Raw genomic sequence first — 13,709 nt, 5'->3', positions numbered from 1 at the left:
AAACTGCTGTATGGAAAGTGAATTTGCTCTGTAAATCTTCACAATTAAAAAAAAAATTACATAAACAGAAACAAATGTTCTTTTTCTTTAAAAAAAAGTTATTAAGAAGACAGGAAAGAAAAGATTAAAATTAATGTTGCTCTAAAAGTTGCTCTTGAACACGGAGTAAATAAAGAAAAAGTAAGAAATGGTGAAGTAAAAGAGCTTAACAGAAGATTACAATGGTGGCTTGAGAAGACAAAGTAAAGTATCTATCTATTTACTATCTATTTATCTATCTATCTATCTTTTTATCTATCTATCTATCTCTCTATCTAACCACACATTAAAAACACACTCAGCATTTCTCAAGCTAAAAGAATTGAAAAAATTCAAGCCTCAAGTTGCAATATTGAAGAATTCTATAGGAAAAATATTAGGACAACTCCGGAAGCATCAAAACAAGATGGAAGGAATTAATAGAGTCACTGTGCAAAAGAGAAAGAAAGAAAAGGGTCCATTTAATATATTCAACCATTTCAGGAGATACTATATGATCAAGAAGCAATGATTTTGAAGGAAGGTATTGAAGCTACACTGAAGACATTGGTAAAAATAAATAAATAAATAAGACACTTCAAGAATTGATGCAATACTATTAGATATATTTCAGCAAACAAATGCAACAATGGAAATGATCACTCATCTCTTCCAGGAAAGGAGACATATACTAAGAAACTTGGATGGCAGCTACCTGGCCAATCAACTGGAAAAGTTCCATATTTGGGGCCATTTCAAAGAAATGTGATTGAATGGACTATAGAAATTATAGAACAGTATCAATAATATCCTGCACAAGTAAAATTTTCTGAAGATAATAAAAAAATGGTTGCAACAGTACATCATCTAAGAACTGCCAGAAAGTAAAGCCAGATTCAGAAGAGGAAGTGGAATGCAAAATACCATGGCTGACTTCAGATAGATCTGGCTGAAATCAAAGAATATAGAAACCTATATTTTATTGACTGTGCAAAGCATAGAACTATGTGTATTATAACAAATTATGGATAATATAAAAAATAAGAATTCAGAATTATTAACTGTGCTTATGCAGAACCTGTACATAGACCAAGAGACAATCATTCAAACAACATGAGGATATAACATTGTTTAAAATAGGAAAGTGCACTTCTGGCAAGATGGTGGAATAGGTTGAAACATACAGAAGATAATCCTAGAATCCTAAGCTTTAAAGGGACAGACAAAGAAGTGTATTGAACACTGACTATTTGAAGAAACTAAATGAAAGCTGTGAATAAAGAGACTCAAAGAGCTGTGGAAAGTCAGTTTGTCTGATGGCATGGATGTTTTGAATATTTGCAAGTGTTGTTCAGATTGCAGCAGTAATCTGACAATCAGTGCTGCATGCCTAGGACGGTGCAGACATCTCCACTGGTAGCTGGCAACCAGAAAGTTGTGATACTATCCTTGCTCCCCTTGTAACCAAGGGGTACAATACCAAGTGAATGGAGGTGTGGCTATCTGCTATCTCCACTCACCTTCCATCGTGGACTGTGGACTGAGTGACCTGCCATCAACTACCTTCTGGGAAGCCAGGAATTAGTTCTGTGATTGTTGTTGATATTGTTATTTGCTGTCGAGTCAGCCCCGACTCATAGCGACCCCTCCTTGGGTTTCTGAGGCAGTATCACTACGGAAGTAGGATTGCCCAACTGTGATTAGGCATCCTATTTTCAGCTGCATTTTGGACCAGCAGGAACTATTTCTGGGACCAGGTCACCCAGTCACTTATAAGCCCAGTGGCTTCAACAATGGGATCAGGTATAGCAGGAATTATGAGGCTGGCATAGGACCAGACAGTGTTTTACTCTGTTGAAACACAGAGTCACTATGAGTCTGAGCAGACTCAATAGCACCTAAAAATCACCACAACAATAAACATTGGTTTGTCCTGGTCACAATATCATGTGATCTGATATTGATCTGAGGTCAAACAGATAACAGTAGATAATGGGGAAAAAAAAAAAAAGATTTGATGGTAGAATGGTACGATACTTTTTAAGATAAATGGTGAAATACTATTGGGGGAGGAAATTAAAACTTTTAAATTTAAATTTAGAGACATACAAGAATTATTAAATTATTCTTAAACTTTCACATCAAAAATTTCATATAACAACATGATACTGAAATCTTATGGTATCTTCTTAGGAATTTGGAAAATAATCTTCTTTTCTTCAAGACAGTGTGAGGCAAAGTCCCATAAAGTCATTACTTTTATCTTCTCATTGAGTCTTGGTCTTTCTTTACATACATCCAATTATGGGAAAGTTTTAATTCCAACTTAGTGATTCTGTCGGTCCTTCCTAAATTCTCCAGGCTAAGTACACTTCTGCATTCCAATAGTACTGTGAATGTATTATTGTTTCTTGGCTCACAGTATGTTGTTGTTGTTGTTATGTGCCGTCGAGTCAAACCCGACTCATAGCGACCCCTCTTTGGGTTTCCGAGGCAGTATCACTACGGAAGTAGGATTGCCCAACCTTCCTTCCGAGGAGTGGCTGGTGGGTTTGAACCGCCGGCCCTCTGGTTAGCAGGCAAGTGTCTTAGCCACTATGCTACCAGAGCTCCCAGTATACTGTGCCCTAAATTGTGTATATTTGCATGGATTCTTCATCAGACCGTGACTACTTAAAGTCAGAGTCTATGTCCAATTCATTTATGGTAAGTTCTGTTTCTAGTTCAGTATTTTGCACAATAACACTTGCTTATGAAAAATACTATGGTCCCGAGATACAAAAAAAAAAAAAAAGGAGTGAATTATATTTTATCCAAATAATATCTACTGACCAGGATTTTTATACTATTAACATTAATTTCTTTGAACTGACCCTCTCTAACTTATTCAAGCACTATCCTTTCCAAGTTATCTCAATCCCAAAATCAAACTTTCATTTGAACATTTGTAACGCTGTAACTTTGTAACTCATATGTATGCAATTTATTTGAATTGAAGGAAGCAGATCTATAATAAAGGATCAGATGCAATTGAAATAATATTACAGGCAGTCAGTCCCTGGGTTACGAATATCCACTTTATGGACAATTCCTCCTTGCATTTTAAGTAGGGCTTCACACTTATTTTAATTCGTTTTATTATGGCTGATGAAATGAAACAGGAACATATCTGAATTTTTACAATTTGTACGATTTGTCATAGTGACAAATGTGAAAAATTATAAGCCAAAATCCTAGAATTAGAGATTCAAAAGAGGTATAGTGAACACTTTTGGGAGCCGAATGCATGAGTTTGGATTATTGGCAGGACTGTGGAGAGCCCCATACATTCAAAGTCATGTGGTTGGTCGTTGGGATGCCACCACCTTTGTGAGGAGTGTCATCATTGTTGAGTAGTCTATAGCTGTTTCAGGAGCTCTGGTAGCAGAGTGCCTAAGGCACTTGACTGCTAACCAGAAGGCTGGAGGTTCAAACCCACCAGCCACTCCCCAGAAGGAAGATGGGGCAATCTACTTCCTTAGTGATACTGACTTGGAAACCCAAGGAGGGGTCGCTATGAGTCAGGTCCTTCTCAATGGCACATAACAACAACAACATAGCTGTTTCAGCTCAAAATCCATTCTATGTCTATACAACTTTGCTCGCATTGTGAAATGCTTGAACCAACCCTTACTTACAATTTATTCTTCATCATGCACATTTTAGATCATTGAAATGGCCTGAAGCCTTTTCTTGTACTAAAGTAAGGCTAAGAAAGAACTGGATGTACCTTGTAGATTCTTTCTGACCTATAACTTAAGAATCAGGAATAGATTTTGTTTGTAACCTGGGACTGCCTGTAAACACAAAATCATTTCCCTGTCCTCTGAATGTGTTGTCTATGAAAGCTAAATATTTAGATTCTTTATTCACAATTTAGCAGTAGTATATGAATTTCTTGAAATACTGTAATTGTGGAAATACTGTCGTTTTTAGATTTATTGTTTCTTAAATATACACATTGAGCAATGTGTCCTTGAGGAAAAAGTATGTCTTAAAAATTTTAAATTCAATATATATTTCAGAAAAAAAACATGCTATCCCCGCATCATTGACTTAAGTTAATTGACCCTTCAAATTTATTATTTTAGTACAAATCATCTAATCTAATATTATTGGAAACTATGTAGCTGATTGTGTATTTAAGACACATTACTTAAAGCAGGAAATCATTTTAAAAATTGCACAATAACTTTGTCTATTAACTTAAAAATATAAAAGTACATTTAGTCACCATTTTTTTAGTAGAGGCAGAAGCATGTATGCATGTCAGAATATACCTACCAGAGGCCAGATTTCCATATATAATTGATATTTGCCAACATGTTTTCAGATGAAGTAGAATGAATTTACCTCACATCAATAAAGTAGAACACATATAAGAGAGATCATAGTATTTTAATAAAGACTCTGAATATATTTTAAAACTAGGAAAATTTGAGTACTGTAGCTATATAATTTCTTGCACAAAATGTTTCAACATTAAAATCTTGATATGTTGAAGGCAAAGAGTATGCTTACTGGTGCAGCACACTAAGTAAGATGACATCTATGGTTTCTTCCAATGAATTGGCTCAGATTTCTTCTGAAATGTACTCTGTCTATAATTTTCCACATAATTACAGGGGAGGAGGGTGAGCAGGAGAACATAAATTAGCTTCCTGGTGCTATAAAACCCACAAAGGATCAGTGTAACTTCTCAGAAATTAAGGATCAGAGGAAAGGAAAAAAAAGAAACACTGTCATTGGGTGAATTCCAACTCATGGTAAACCTATAGAATAGAGTAAAACTGCCCCCATATGGTTTCCAAGGTTATAAATCTTTATGGACTCAGATAGCCTCATCTTTCTCTCATAGAGTGACTGGTGGGTTCGAACCACCAATTTTTTGGTTAGCAGCTGAAAGCTTTAACCACTGCAATGTTTTCATTACTCCGTGTTCCTCTAACAGAGAATATACCACATGTGGGTGACTTTAACAAAAGGTAGTTTATTCTCTTACAGTTTTGGAGGCTAGAAGACCAAGTTCAAAGTGACAAGCTCTAGGGGTTGGGTGAAAGCCGCTTGACCTTGGGCTTCAGCTCTATTTCTTGCTCCAGTCCTCTGGAGCCGGAGGCATCTCTTCACTCAGGCAGCTTCTGGCTGCTGAGGCTGACAATCCCAAGGTCAACAAGTAAAAAGGCACAGTTCCAATATTACCAAGCCAAACAGTAGGCCATTGATTCAAGTCCATTAAGAGTCCCAAGATCGGCAGACAGCACAGCAGGCTGCTGAATAATGACTTGGCTACATACAGGATTCAAGTGTGCCAAAAGTTGTGGAGCTTTCTCAATGCTTCTCCTTATATACTGGAAACAGATGACATCCCTAAGGCTATTCAGCTACTTGACTAGATTCCACCATGGAGGTGATTACCAATCCTACCATGAGGAATAACTACATCCAGCTGCCCAGCCAGTCAAAACCATGCCTAGCCAAGTGGACACATAACCTTAACTACCACATCACCAGAGCTCCTTAAATTAAGATAGAAATAGAAAAATATAGAAAATACATTTTTATTTTATATTTGAAGGGTCAATGTTTTTCATTTGTGAGCTTATTTTCCTGCAAAGCTAAAAGCTATTCTTAGAAAACAGGGCAGGCCCCGAACAGAATGCAACAGAGAAAACTATAAGATAAACTTGGATAGAAGAGGCATTTGGGGAGAACAAGAACAAAGCATTTTCTTAAATCTAAACAAACCAATGATTAGGCACACATTTCACTGTTTTTTTAAGAAATGAAAGGGTTTGTGGTAGAAGAATGGAAGATTAATAATTGAGCCCTATTACACTGTGTTTCTAACATATATATTTATGCTTCATTTTACTTGCTCGCAAATTTGTATATAATTTTCATTATTTAAAGTGTGTTATTCTCAGTTAATCCTCTGTGATTCTACAAAACCTTGAGCTAAAGACACCTTTGTGGTAATAAATGAGATTTCCATCAGAATCCCAACATCCAGAAAGGTGTCCAGATGGAATTCCAAACTGGAGAAGTTTGGGAAAAAATAATTCCACAAAGATTATCAAAATATGAATGGGAAACACATGTTCTCTAGTGGCTTTTCACTATTTGTTTTCTTATAGTAAGATATCCCATTTAAAGCCAAGCTTTACTTCTAAATAAACTTCAGTTTCCTCATCTATAAATTGGGGCAAGTAATAAAACTCCAAATATGATTAAAGATTCTGTTGAAGATTCTGTTGAGTTTAGTATTTGTTTTGGACAAAAGTGTCCTGTTTGGATTGTAAGTTATACCCTCTGCAATGATGAGAGGGGGGAAAAAGTTTTAAAGTTCATATATTTCCTCTTATTGGAGGAATCAAATGGATATGTATTGATTAATTTTCTCATTCCACACAGAATCTCTGGCAACATCCAATGGAAGGAGCCTTCTCATATTTGTTATCCATGAACATTCGTTGTTTATTAGGAGCTAATAAATGCATGACATAAAATATGGCACCTGCTACCTGAAAGAAACTCACAACATAGTAGATGCTTAAACATTTGTCACTATCATTTAGCAGGCATGGTTTCAGCAACAATTGAAAGAAGTAACAATTCTTACACAGCTGCTCCATTCCATTCAAACTGTACTATAACACTTTTGACTATACTCACTATAGCAATAACAGATAGAGTTATATAGCACTTGTCTTGAGGATAAATTGCCTCAATTATTTTATTCTGAGAAATAATAAGAATCACTCTGATGATATTAGGGTAGTTGCAAAAAACATTCTTTTCACTCTTCAGACTATTTCACTCATCACAGAGGCTTTCTCACAATGCAATTTTACTAATACAGTCTTTAAATTTATTATTATTTTTTAAGAATCTTTAGTCATTTTTGTAACTTGTTTATGGGATACATGTCTTATAACATGAAATAGAATTTCTCCTGAAAGGAAAGTACATGTGTATATATTGATTTTTTTTTTTTTTTAATAACAACTATATTTCAAGTGAGGTAGTGTTCTCTAACTTGATTTATACATAAAAATCTTATATGAATATTCTTATCTAAAATATTTCCTGTGATAATGCTAAAAATCAACAAAAGTTACATTAAATGTCTTTCTTTATCCTTATTTCATCAAAATATAAAGCAGTAAGTTTTAAAATAGAGAAGATGAATTAAAACTTTGTTATGGTTTCTGTAGGTTCAATCTACAAAGCAAAAGTGAATTGAATTGCTATAACATGCCAAATAAAATATTGTAGAGCCTTTTAGTTGTGATGGGATGTAAAGAAATGTAAATATTTGTTTATTTTGATATCATTTTTCTGACAAGCAAAACTGTCATTTTCAGGCATCTACTGCTGGCAGAGATGAGTAGATACTCAAAGGTAAATTGAAATGAATAAATACATGTCTTGACCACAAACATATTCTTTAGATAAGATTTTCTATATAATTTGTATTAATTATTTGACTTCCCTGTTGAAAAAGTATACTTTGATTTTCTCTTTGCTTTTACCTCAAGGTATATATATACTTTGCATAGTACATACAATTAAGTAACTGGAAATACATGCTGCCCTGGTTTACCTGGGAAAATTTTATTAAGCTAGTGGACCTGCCATGGAGTTTCCATGAGTTGGAATTGACTTTGACAACTAAAAACAGATGGGCTTGCCCCTAGCACAGTGTTTAGCAGAAGCAGACCTTTGGTAATTATTTGAGAAGATAGCCACCTTTGTTATGTGACCACCAAGGTCATGTCAGATGAGTGTCACACATCTCAGGTGTGTTAAAATTAGTGACAGTGTAAAAGTCTGGTTATTATTTTGCCTAAATGTAAGATTTTTAATGAAGTAGAAGATGGATTATGAACTAACTTTATAAATTTATGAAGCTTATAAAATGATCAATGAATCTGATACTATGAATTTAAACATTTTTAAACTACAATGTGACAATTCCTTGCTTCTTTTCTCTTGTGATTTACAGTCACTACAATTCCTATGACTTTCTGTGATGTTGTATTTGTTTTCATCTGGGAATAGTTAAGGTGTCCTACCCGTTTCTCTTCATAAGCATAGAATGTGAAAACAAATCGTTAGACTACTCCACCTCAAGTAGGTTGAAAACAAAGTGCTTCTATGCATGAATTCAATAGTCTTCCAGTCCAAAACAAAAAAGGTAGGTCTCAGTAGTAGCTGCTTTGTAAAAACTTCGTGTTTCAAAAGGCTCTTTGTGTTCAACTCTTTACCATGGGATAAATCCACTTAGCATAGTTCCCAAAGAATGAAGGCAAATAGGTTTACCTTAGAAAGTCCAAAGGGAGGAATGGAATTTCTTTTATTCTTATCAAACAAGAAAACCACAATCCTCTTGAAAAGAATTTTTGTAAATAGGTCTATTTCCTCAGGAGAACACTGCTTTACTTATATATTTATTTGATTGTAATGTAACTAATGCATAAGTTGTGGACTATTTCTGGCTCTGAAAATTCTCTTGTTCGGATTGAAGAGAATTTACCTCATGTTCAGAAATAATTGGCTACAGAAATGAACTTGAAGCCAAAAACCTTAATCATTGGTTTAAGGTTAGGTTGACATATGTTTGCAGTAAATATTTTTTAAAGAGAGATGAGAAGTTACTGAACTATTTTCAATTACCTTCATATAAAATAGATATTTTGGTGAAAAATTATGCCACTATTTTGTTGTTGTTGTTTTGATTACACAGGGCTTTTAGCCTTCATTTTATGATAGTATTGTGATTTAGTCTCTTTCATATTTGAATGAATGTACAGTTATACTGACAGATAATAGTATTGTTGTTGTTGTTATGTGCCATCGAGTCAGACCTAACTCAGCAACCCCTCCTTGGGTTTCCAAGGTAGTATCACTACGGAAGTAGATTGTCCCACCTTCCTTCCGAGGAGTGTCTGGTGGGTTTGAACCACCAGCCTTCTGGTTAGCAGTCAAGTGCCTTAGGCAGTATGTTACCAGAGAGTGTAGTGGGGATAAAATGCCATTTCAATAGAGGTAATAATTCTTCTTTGAGAATTTTATTATTTGGGGACACATTTTACTAGACAGCAAATATACAAAGGCCTAATTCTATTTTCCCTTCTGAAAAGCAGAGTTTGAACTAGATTGGGTAAAGGAATCTATACAATATATAAAAGCATTACAACTCTTTTGGCAAGGGCGAGAATTATTGTACTATTAATTTTTTTTTCCTCCTATGACCAGACATCCACATGTGGGGAGAACTTTTGTGTGTGTGAGACCAGTTAAAGAGAGAAGTGGTCAAAGGGAACTGTTGTGGAAAGCTAAGATTGCTGAATCTAAAACAATGATATAATAGTCTTTTTATACAATTGTTTTGTTTTCCTTCCCAAATATTCAAGTAAAGTTTTCTTTATCTACATAGTTTTCCCCATTGTCAACAAGTCAGTTCTGACTCATAGCAACCCTATAGGACAAAATACAACTGCTCAATAGTGTTTTCAAAAGTGTAATCTTTATAGAAGCAGACTGCCACCCCTTTCTCCCACAGAGCCACTTTTTGGTTCAAACCACCCACCTTTTGGTTAGCTGTCAAGAGCTTAACCACTGTCCCACCAGGGCTCCTTACCATAGTCTTATACTTATGAAAATAAGCAGGGAGCTGTGGTATAATTGAATTGAGTGGTTTGGGAAGCATTAGAAAACACTCCTTATACTTGAGGTTAGTGTGATTCAGAGAAAAAACGTGCTAACAGGACCAGGATAGATGGTGAACCTGAAAACATTCCATGGAGATCTGTGAATTTGATAGAGAGAGGACTGAACTTACAGTCTTCAGGCAGAAAGAAATCTTGGATATCAATCTTTGATAGCTAAATGGAGCCATAGCACTGCTTGAAAGCTAGATGGAACAATGTAGGAATATAGAGATGACAGAACAAAAGGTGAAATGATACTGTGTGAAGCCTATTAATTAAAATTACTTTCATTTTGTCCTTTCTGATTAACTTATATAAAGCAGATGATGTCATAATTATACTTTTTTCTTTCTTTTGGTAAACAGAAACAGTGAGGGAGGAAGGTATATAGGAAAAACAATCCACAAAAATGGTGGTATGATGAAGACAGCATGAAGGCCCATGACTCTAGGAGTCATAAACTTGAAAGGAGAAGAAACTCATCAAATTTAGGTAATGATGCCCATTTTCTCTAGCCCCCAAGACTGTCTGTTACTGTTGTTGTTAGGTGCCAGCAAGTTGTATCCAACTCAACCTATGCACAACAGCATGAAACACTGTGTGGTCCTGTGCCAGCCTCATGATCCTTGCTATACCTGAGCCCCTGTATCCATCCATCTTGTTGATGACCTTCCCCTTTTTTGTTGACCCTTCATTCTACCAACCATGATATCCTTCTCCAGGGAATGGTTCCTCTGGCAACATGACCAAATTAGGTGAGATGAAGTCTGGCCATCCTTGCTTCCAAGAAGCGAGGTCCATTATAATAAATTTTGATTAATCTTCTTCACACTAATTTAACAAGCACTGAAGTTCAGTTTGGGAGGTGAATGTCAACCAGGAGACTTTTACTGATCTTTTTGTTTGCATTTTTTTGTGGGGGATCATGGAAAGTCAGATAGATAGAAAGATGGTTTGTAAGAGCTGATCAGTACAATCTAGTATTTATTTAGGAATCATTCAAAGTTGTTAGGACTTTAGGTTAAAGGTGGCACATATTCAGTGATATAGAAGTCCTGTCTATGCATATCAGAATATCCTTAAAAGTGTGCAGGGACCCCAACCTAAGTCTTACAAAGCTTTCTGCTTATTAGATAATAGGAAAGACACAAGACTGAGAAAGAGTCTATAATATTTAACTCCAACATATTTACAATCTCATTTTTTCCCTAAAGACATTAATATTGAATTTATGTGACAGTATATGTTATCAACACAATGAGACTGGATATTGTAAATATTACAGACTTGGAATATTTTAAATATATATGTTAGATATATATTTTATGTAACATTTCAAAACTTTGATTTCATATAAAGATAGAAGAATACTATTGCTTTCATGTATGTGCAATATTTTCATTTTGACTTGCATTGTATGTGACTGTTGTTGTTATGGGCCATCAAGTCAGACCTGACTCATAGTGACACTTCCTTGGGTTTCCAAGGCAGTATCACTATGGAAGTAGATTGCCCCATCTTCCTTCCAAGGAGTGGCTGGTGTGTTTGAACTGCCAGCCTTCTGGTTAGGAGTCAAGTGCCTTAAGCACTACACTACCAGAGCTCCCTGTATGTGACTAGATGTTATTAAATATTCATTATGTAAATATTGGTAAATTGTGTTAATATTTTCTCTGTATTATGGCTGCTTCTGAAAAGTTTTGAAATATTGTAATGTTCTTTGCTATAGGGGTTAAATATGCTTCCTTTGGTCATTTTCACCCTATTTATTTGATTAGAAAGTTATAACTGCAAGTATGCAACTAAAACATTACTGAATGAGAAGAAAAACAGAGGATTAACATTTTTAAATTACTTATGTGGACACAGAATAATCAAAATCTTTTGTGGTACTATAGTCTACTTTTAAAAGATCATTAAAAGAGAATTTATTCCTTCAAAAGATAATTCATTACACATTATTACACTCTCACAATTAACTGACAAAGCAAGTGGAATTACTACCAACTTATTACACTTTCATCCATGTAATATTTTGTTAATAACTTATTTAATAGATATTTATTGAGTTCCTTCTGTAGACCATAATTCCATTGAGAAATTGTCTCCTCATTGAGTATATATTTTAATATATATATAAAATATATGTATAGTACACTGCATGTAGTTTGCATTTTAGACAAAAAGCATATAAACATCCATCTACATAAAATAAGAATGATTGGATGGTAGCTTGTTGTTTTTAGATGCCATCAACCTGATCTGACTCACAGTGACCTTATGTATAATAGAACAAAACACTTCCCTGTCCTGCACCATCCTCACAATCCTTGCTATGCTTGAGCATATCATTGTAGCCACTATGTCAACCCATCTCATTGAGGGTCTTATCCTTTTTTCTGACGCTTCACTTTACTAAGCATGATACATTTATCCAGGGACAGGTCCCTTCTGACCACAAGAACAAAGTAAGTGAGATGAAGTGGTTACTTAAGGTAGGCAAAGGGTTAAATGGGTTTGTTCTTTTTTGGTTTGTTTGTTTTTTTCAAGATGAGATGAATAAAGCATGGAATTTTTTGGAAAAACTTTGAAGTGAGGGAGTGGATAATAATATAGAAGAGAGTAAGTACTGAAGTTAAGCTCTAAAGAAAGCAAGAAATGATGGGATGCAGAGCAGAAGTAAAGGGAAGAGCCTTTAATGAGAAATACTTCTCCCTTCTTATAGGAGGAAGGAAATAATTAGAGGGATTAAGAAGATAATAGAAATACAAGGGTTGTTCAGGTCTTATAGATCTCACTTTCTCATTAAGTAATATGTGAGATTGAGGCTGAAAACAAAGACCATGTTTCAGAAAATTCAAAAAGAAAGAAGAAAGTATGAATAGTTTTCACAAATAGTGGAAAACTAAACCTTCTAAAGAAATATAAAAAGAACAATTGGTACATTGAGTGATCATTGGGAGATCATAAATTTCAAGTAAAAAGAAATAGCTTGATATATAATGGTTTTCTACAATGAACAGCCACTTATGTCATATGGAGTAAAAGAAAGCCAATAGAGATGAGGGCCAAGAGAATCATCAGATTGCAGGACTATGGAGTTTGGGTTAGACAAGGAGAAAAGTGAAGCTAAATATTAGGGTGAACCAAACCAGTACCCGAACCCACTGCTATGGACTCAATTCTGACTCATAGTGACCCTGTAGGAAAGAATGTAACTTTCCTTAGGGATTCCAAAGCTTTAATGTTTACAGAAGCAGACTGACACATCTTTCTTCCACTAAGCAGCTGGTGGGTTTAAAGCTCCAACCTTTTTTTTTTTTTTTTTTTTTTTTAACAGTCTAGTGCATGTTGGGGTAGAGAGACAAAAGTGGATGACGTTCTAGTAATAATGAATTGACTATGCTGATAAGTTAGCAAAAACAAGTTATAGAGAGTAAGATGATGGAATAGGCAGAAAGACTGCACAGACCCTCTTCAACAAAGAAAAGGGGAACCAATTAACACAGATACATAAGATAATCCTAGATCCCTGAGCTTTGAGGGGAAGGATATAGAAGTGGACTAAACTCCAACTAGCAGAAGAATTTGCATGAAAACACCAAAAAAAGAGAGACATATGGAGCTGTGGTCTGACAGTGATCCTGATGGCACAGAAAGCTTGGATATTGCTGAGTGGTCTTAGGACCTAAGAATTAACCTAAAAATCAGCCCTGCTAGCCAAGGACTGCACGGAGGACTGCTCTGGTGGCTCTTGAATAAAAGGGGAAGCAGTGAAGAGGAAGGCAGGCTGAGCTGTGGACTTTTGCTTGTCTGCAGGGCACAGCCATTTTGAATGGTTACAAGTGGTTCAACCACAGTGGATATTTAAAGCGACAGTGTTCTTCCAGATTCCAGGCACCTAAGAATGGGCTCCACTTGCTGAGAACCCTAAGGTCA

Source organism: Orycteropus afer, unplaced genomic scaffold, assembly GCF_000298275.1.
Source record: "Orycteropus afer afer isolate SDZICR_OR568_19922 unplaced genomic scaffold, OryAfe1.0 scaffold00091, whole genome shotgun sequence".
Lineage (NCBI taxonomy): Eukaryota > Metazoa > Chordata > Mammalia > Tubulidentata > Orycteropodidae > Orycteropus > Orycteropus afer.
Note: the sequence above shows the minus strand (reverse complement) of the source record.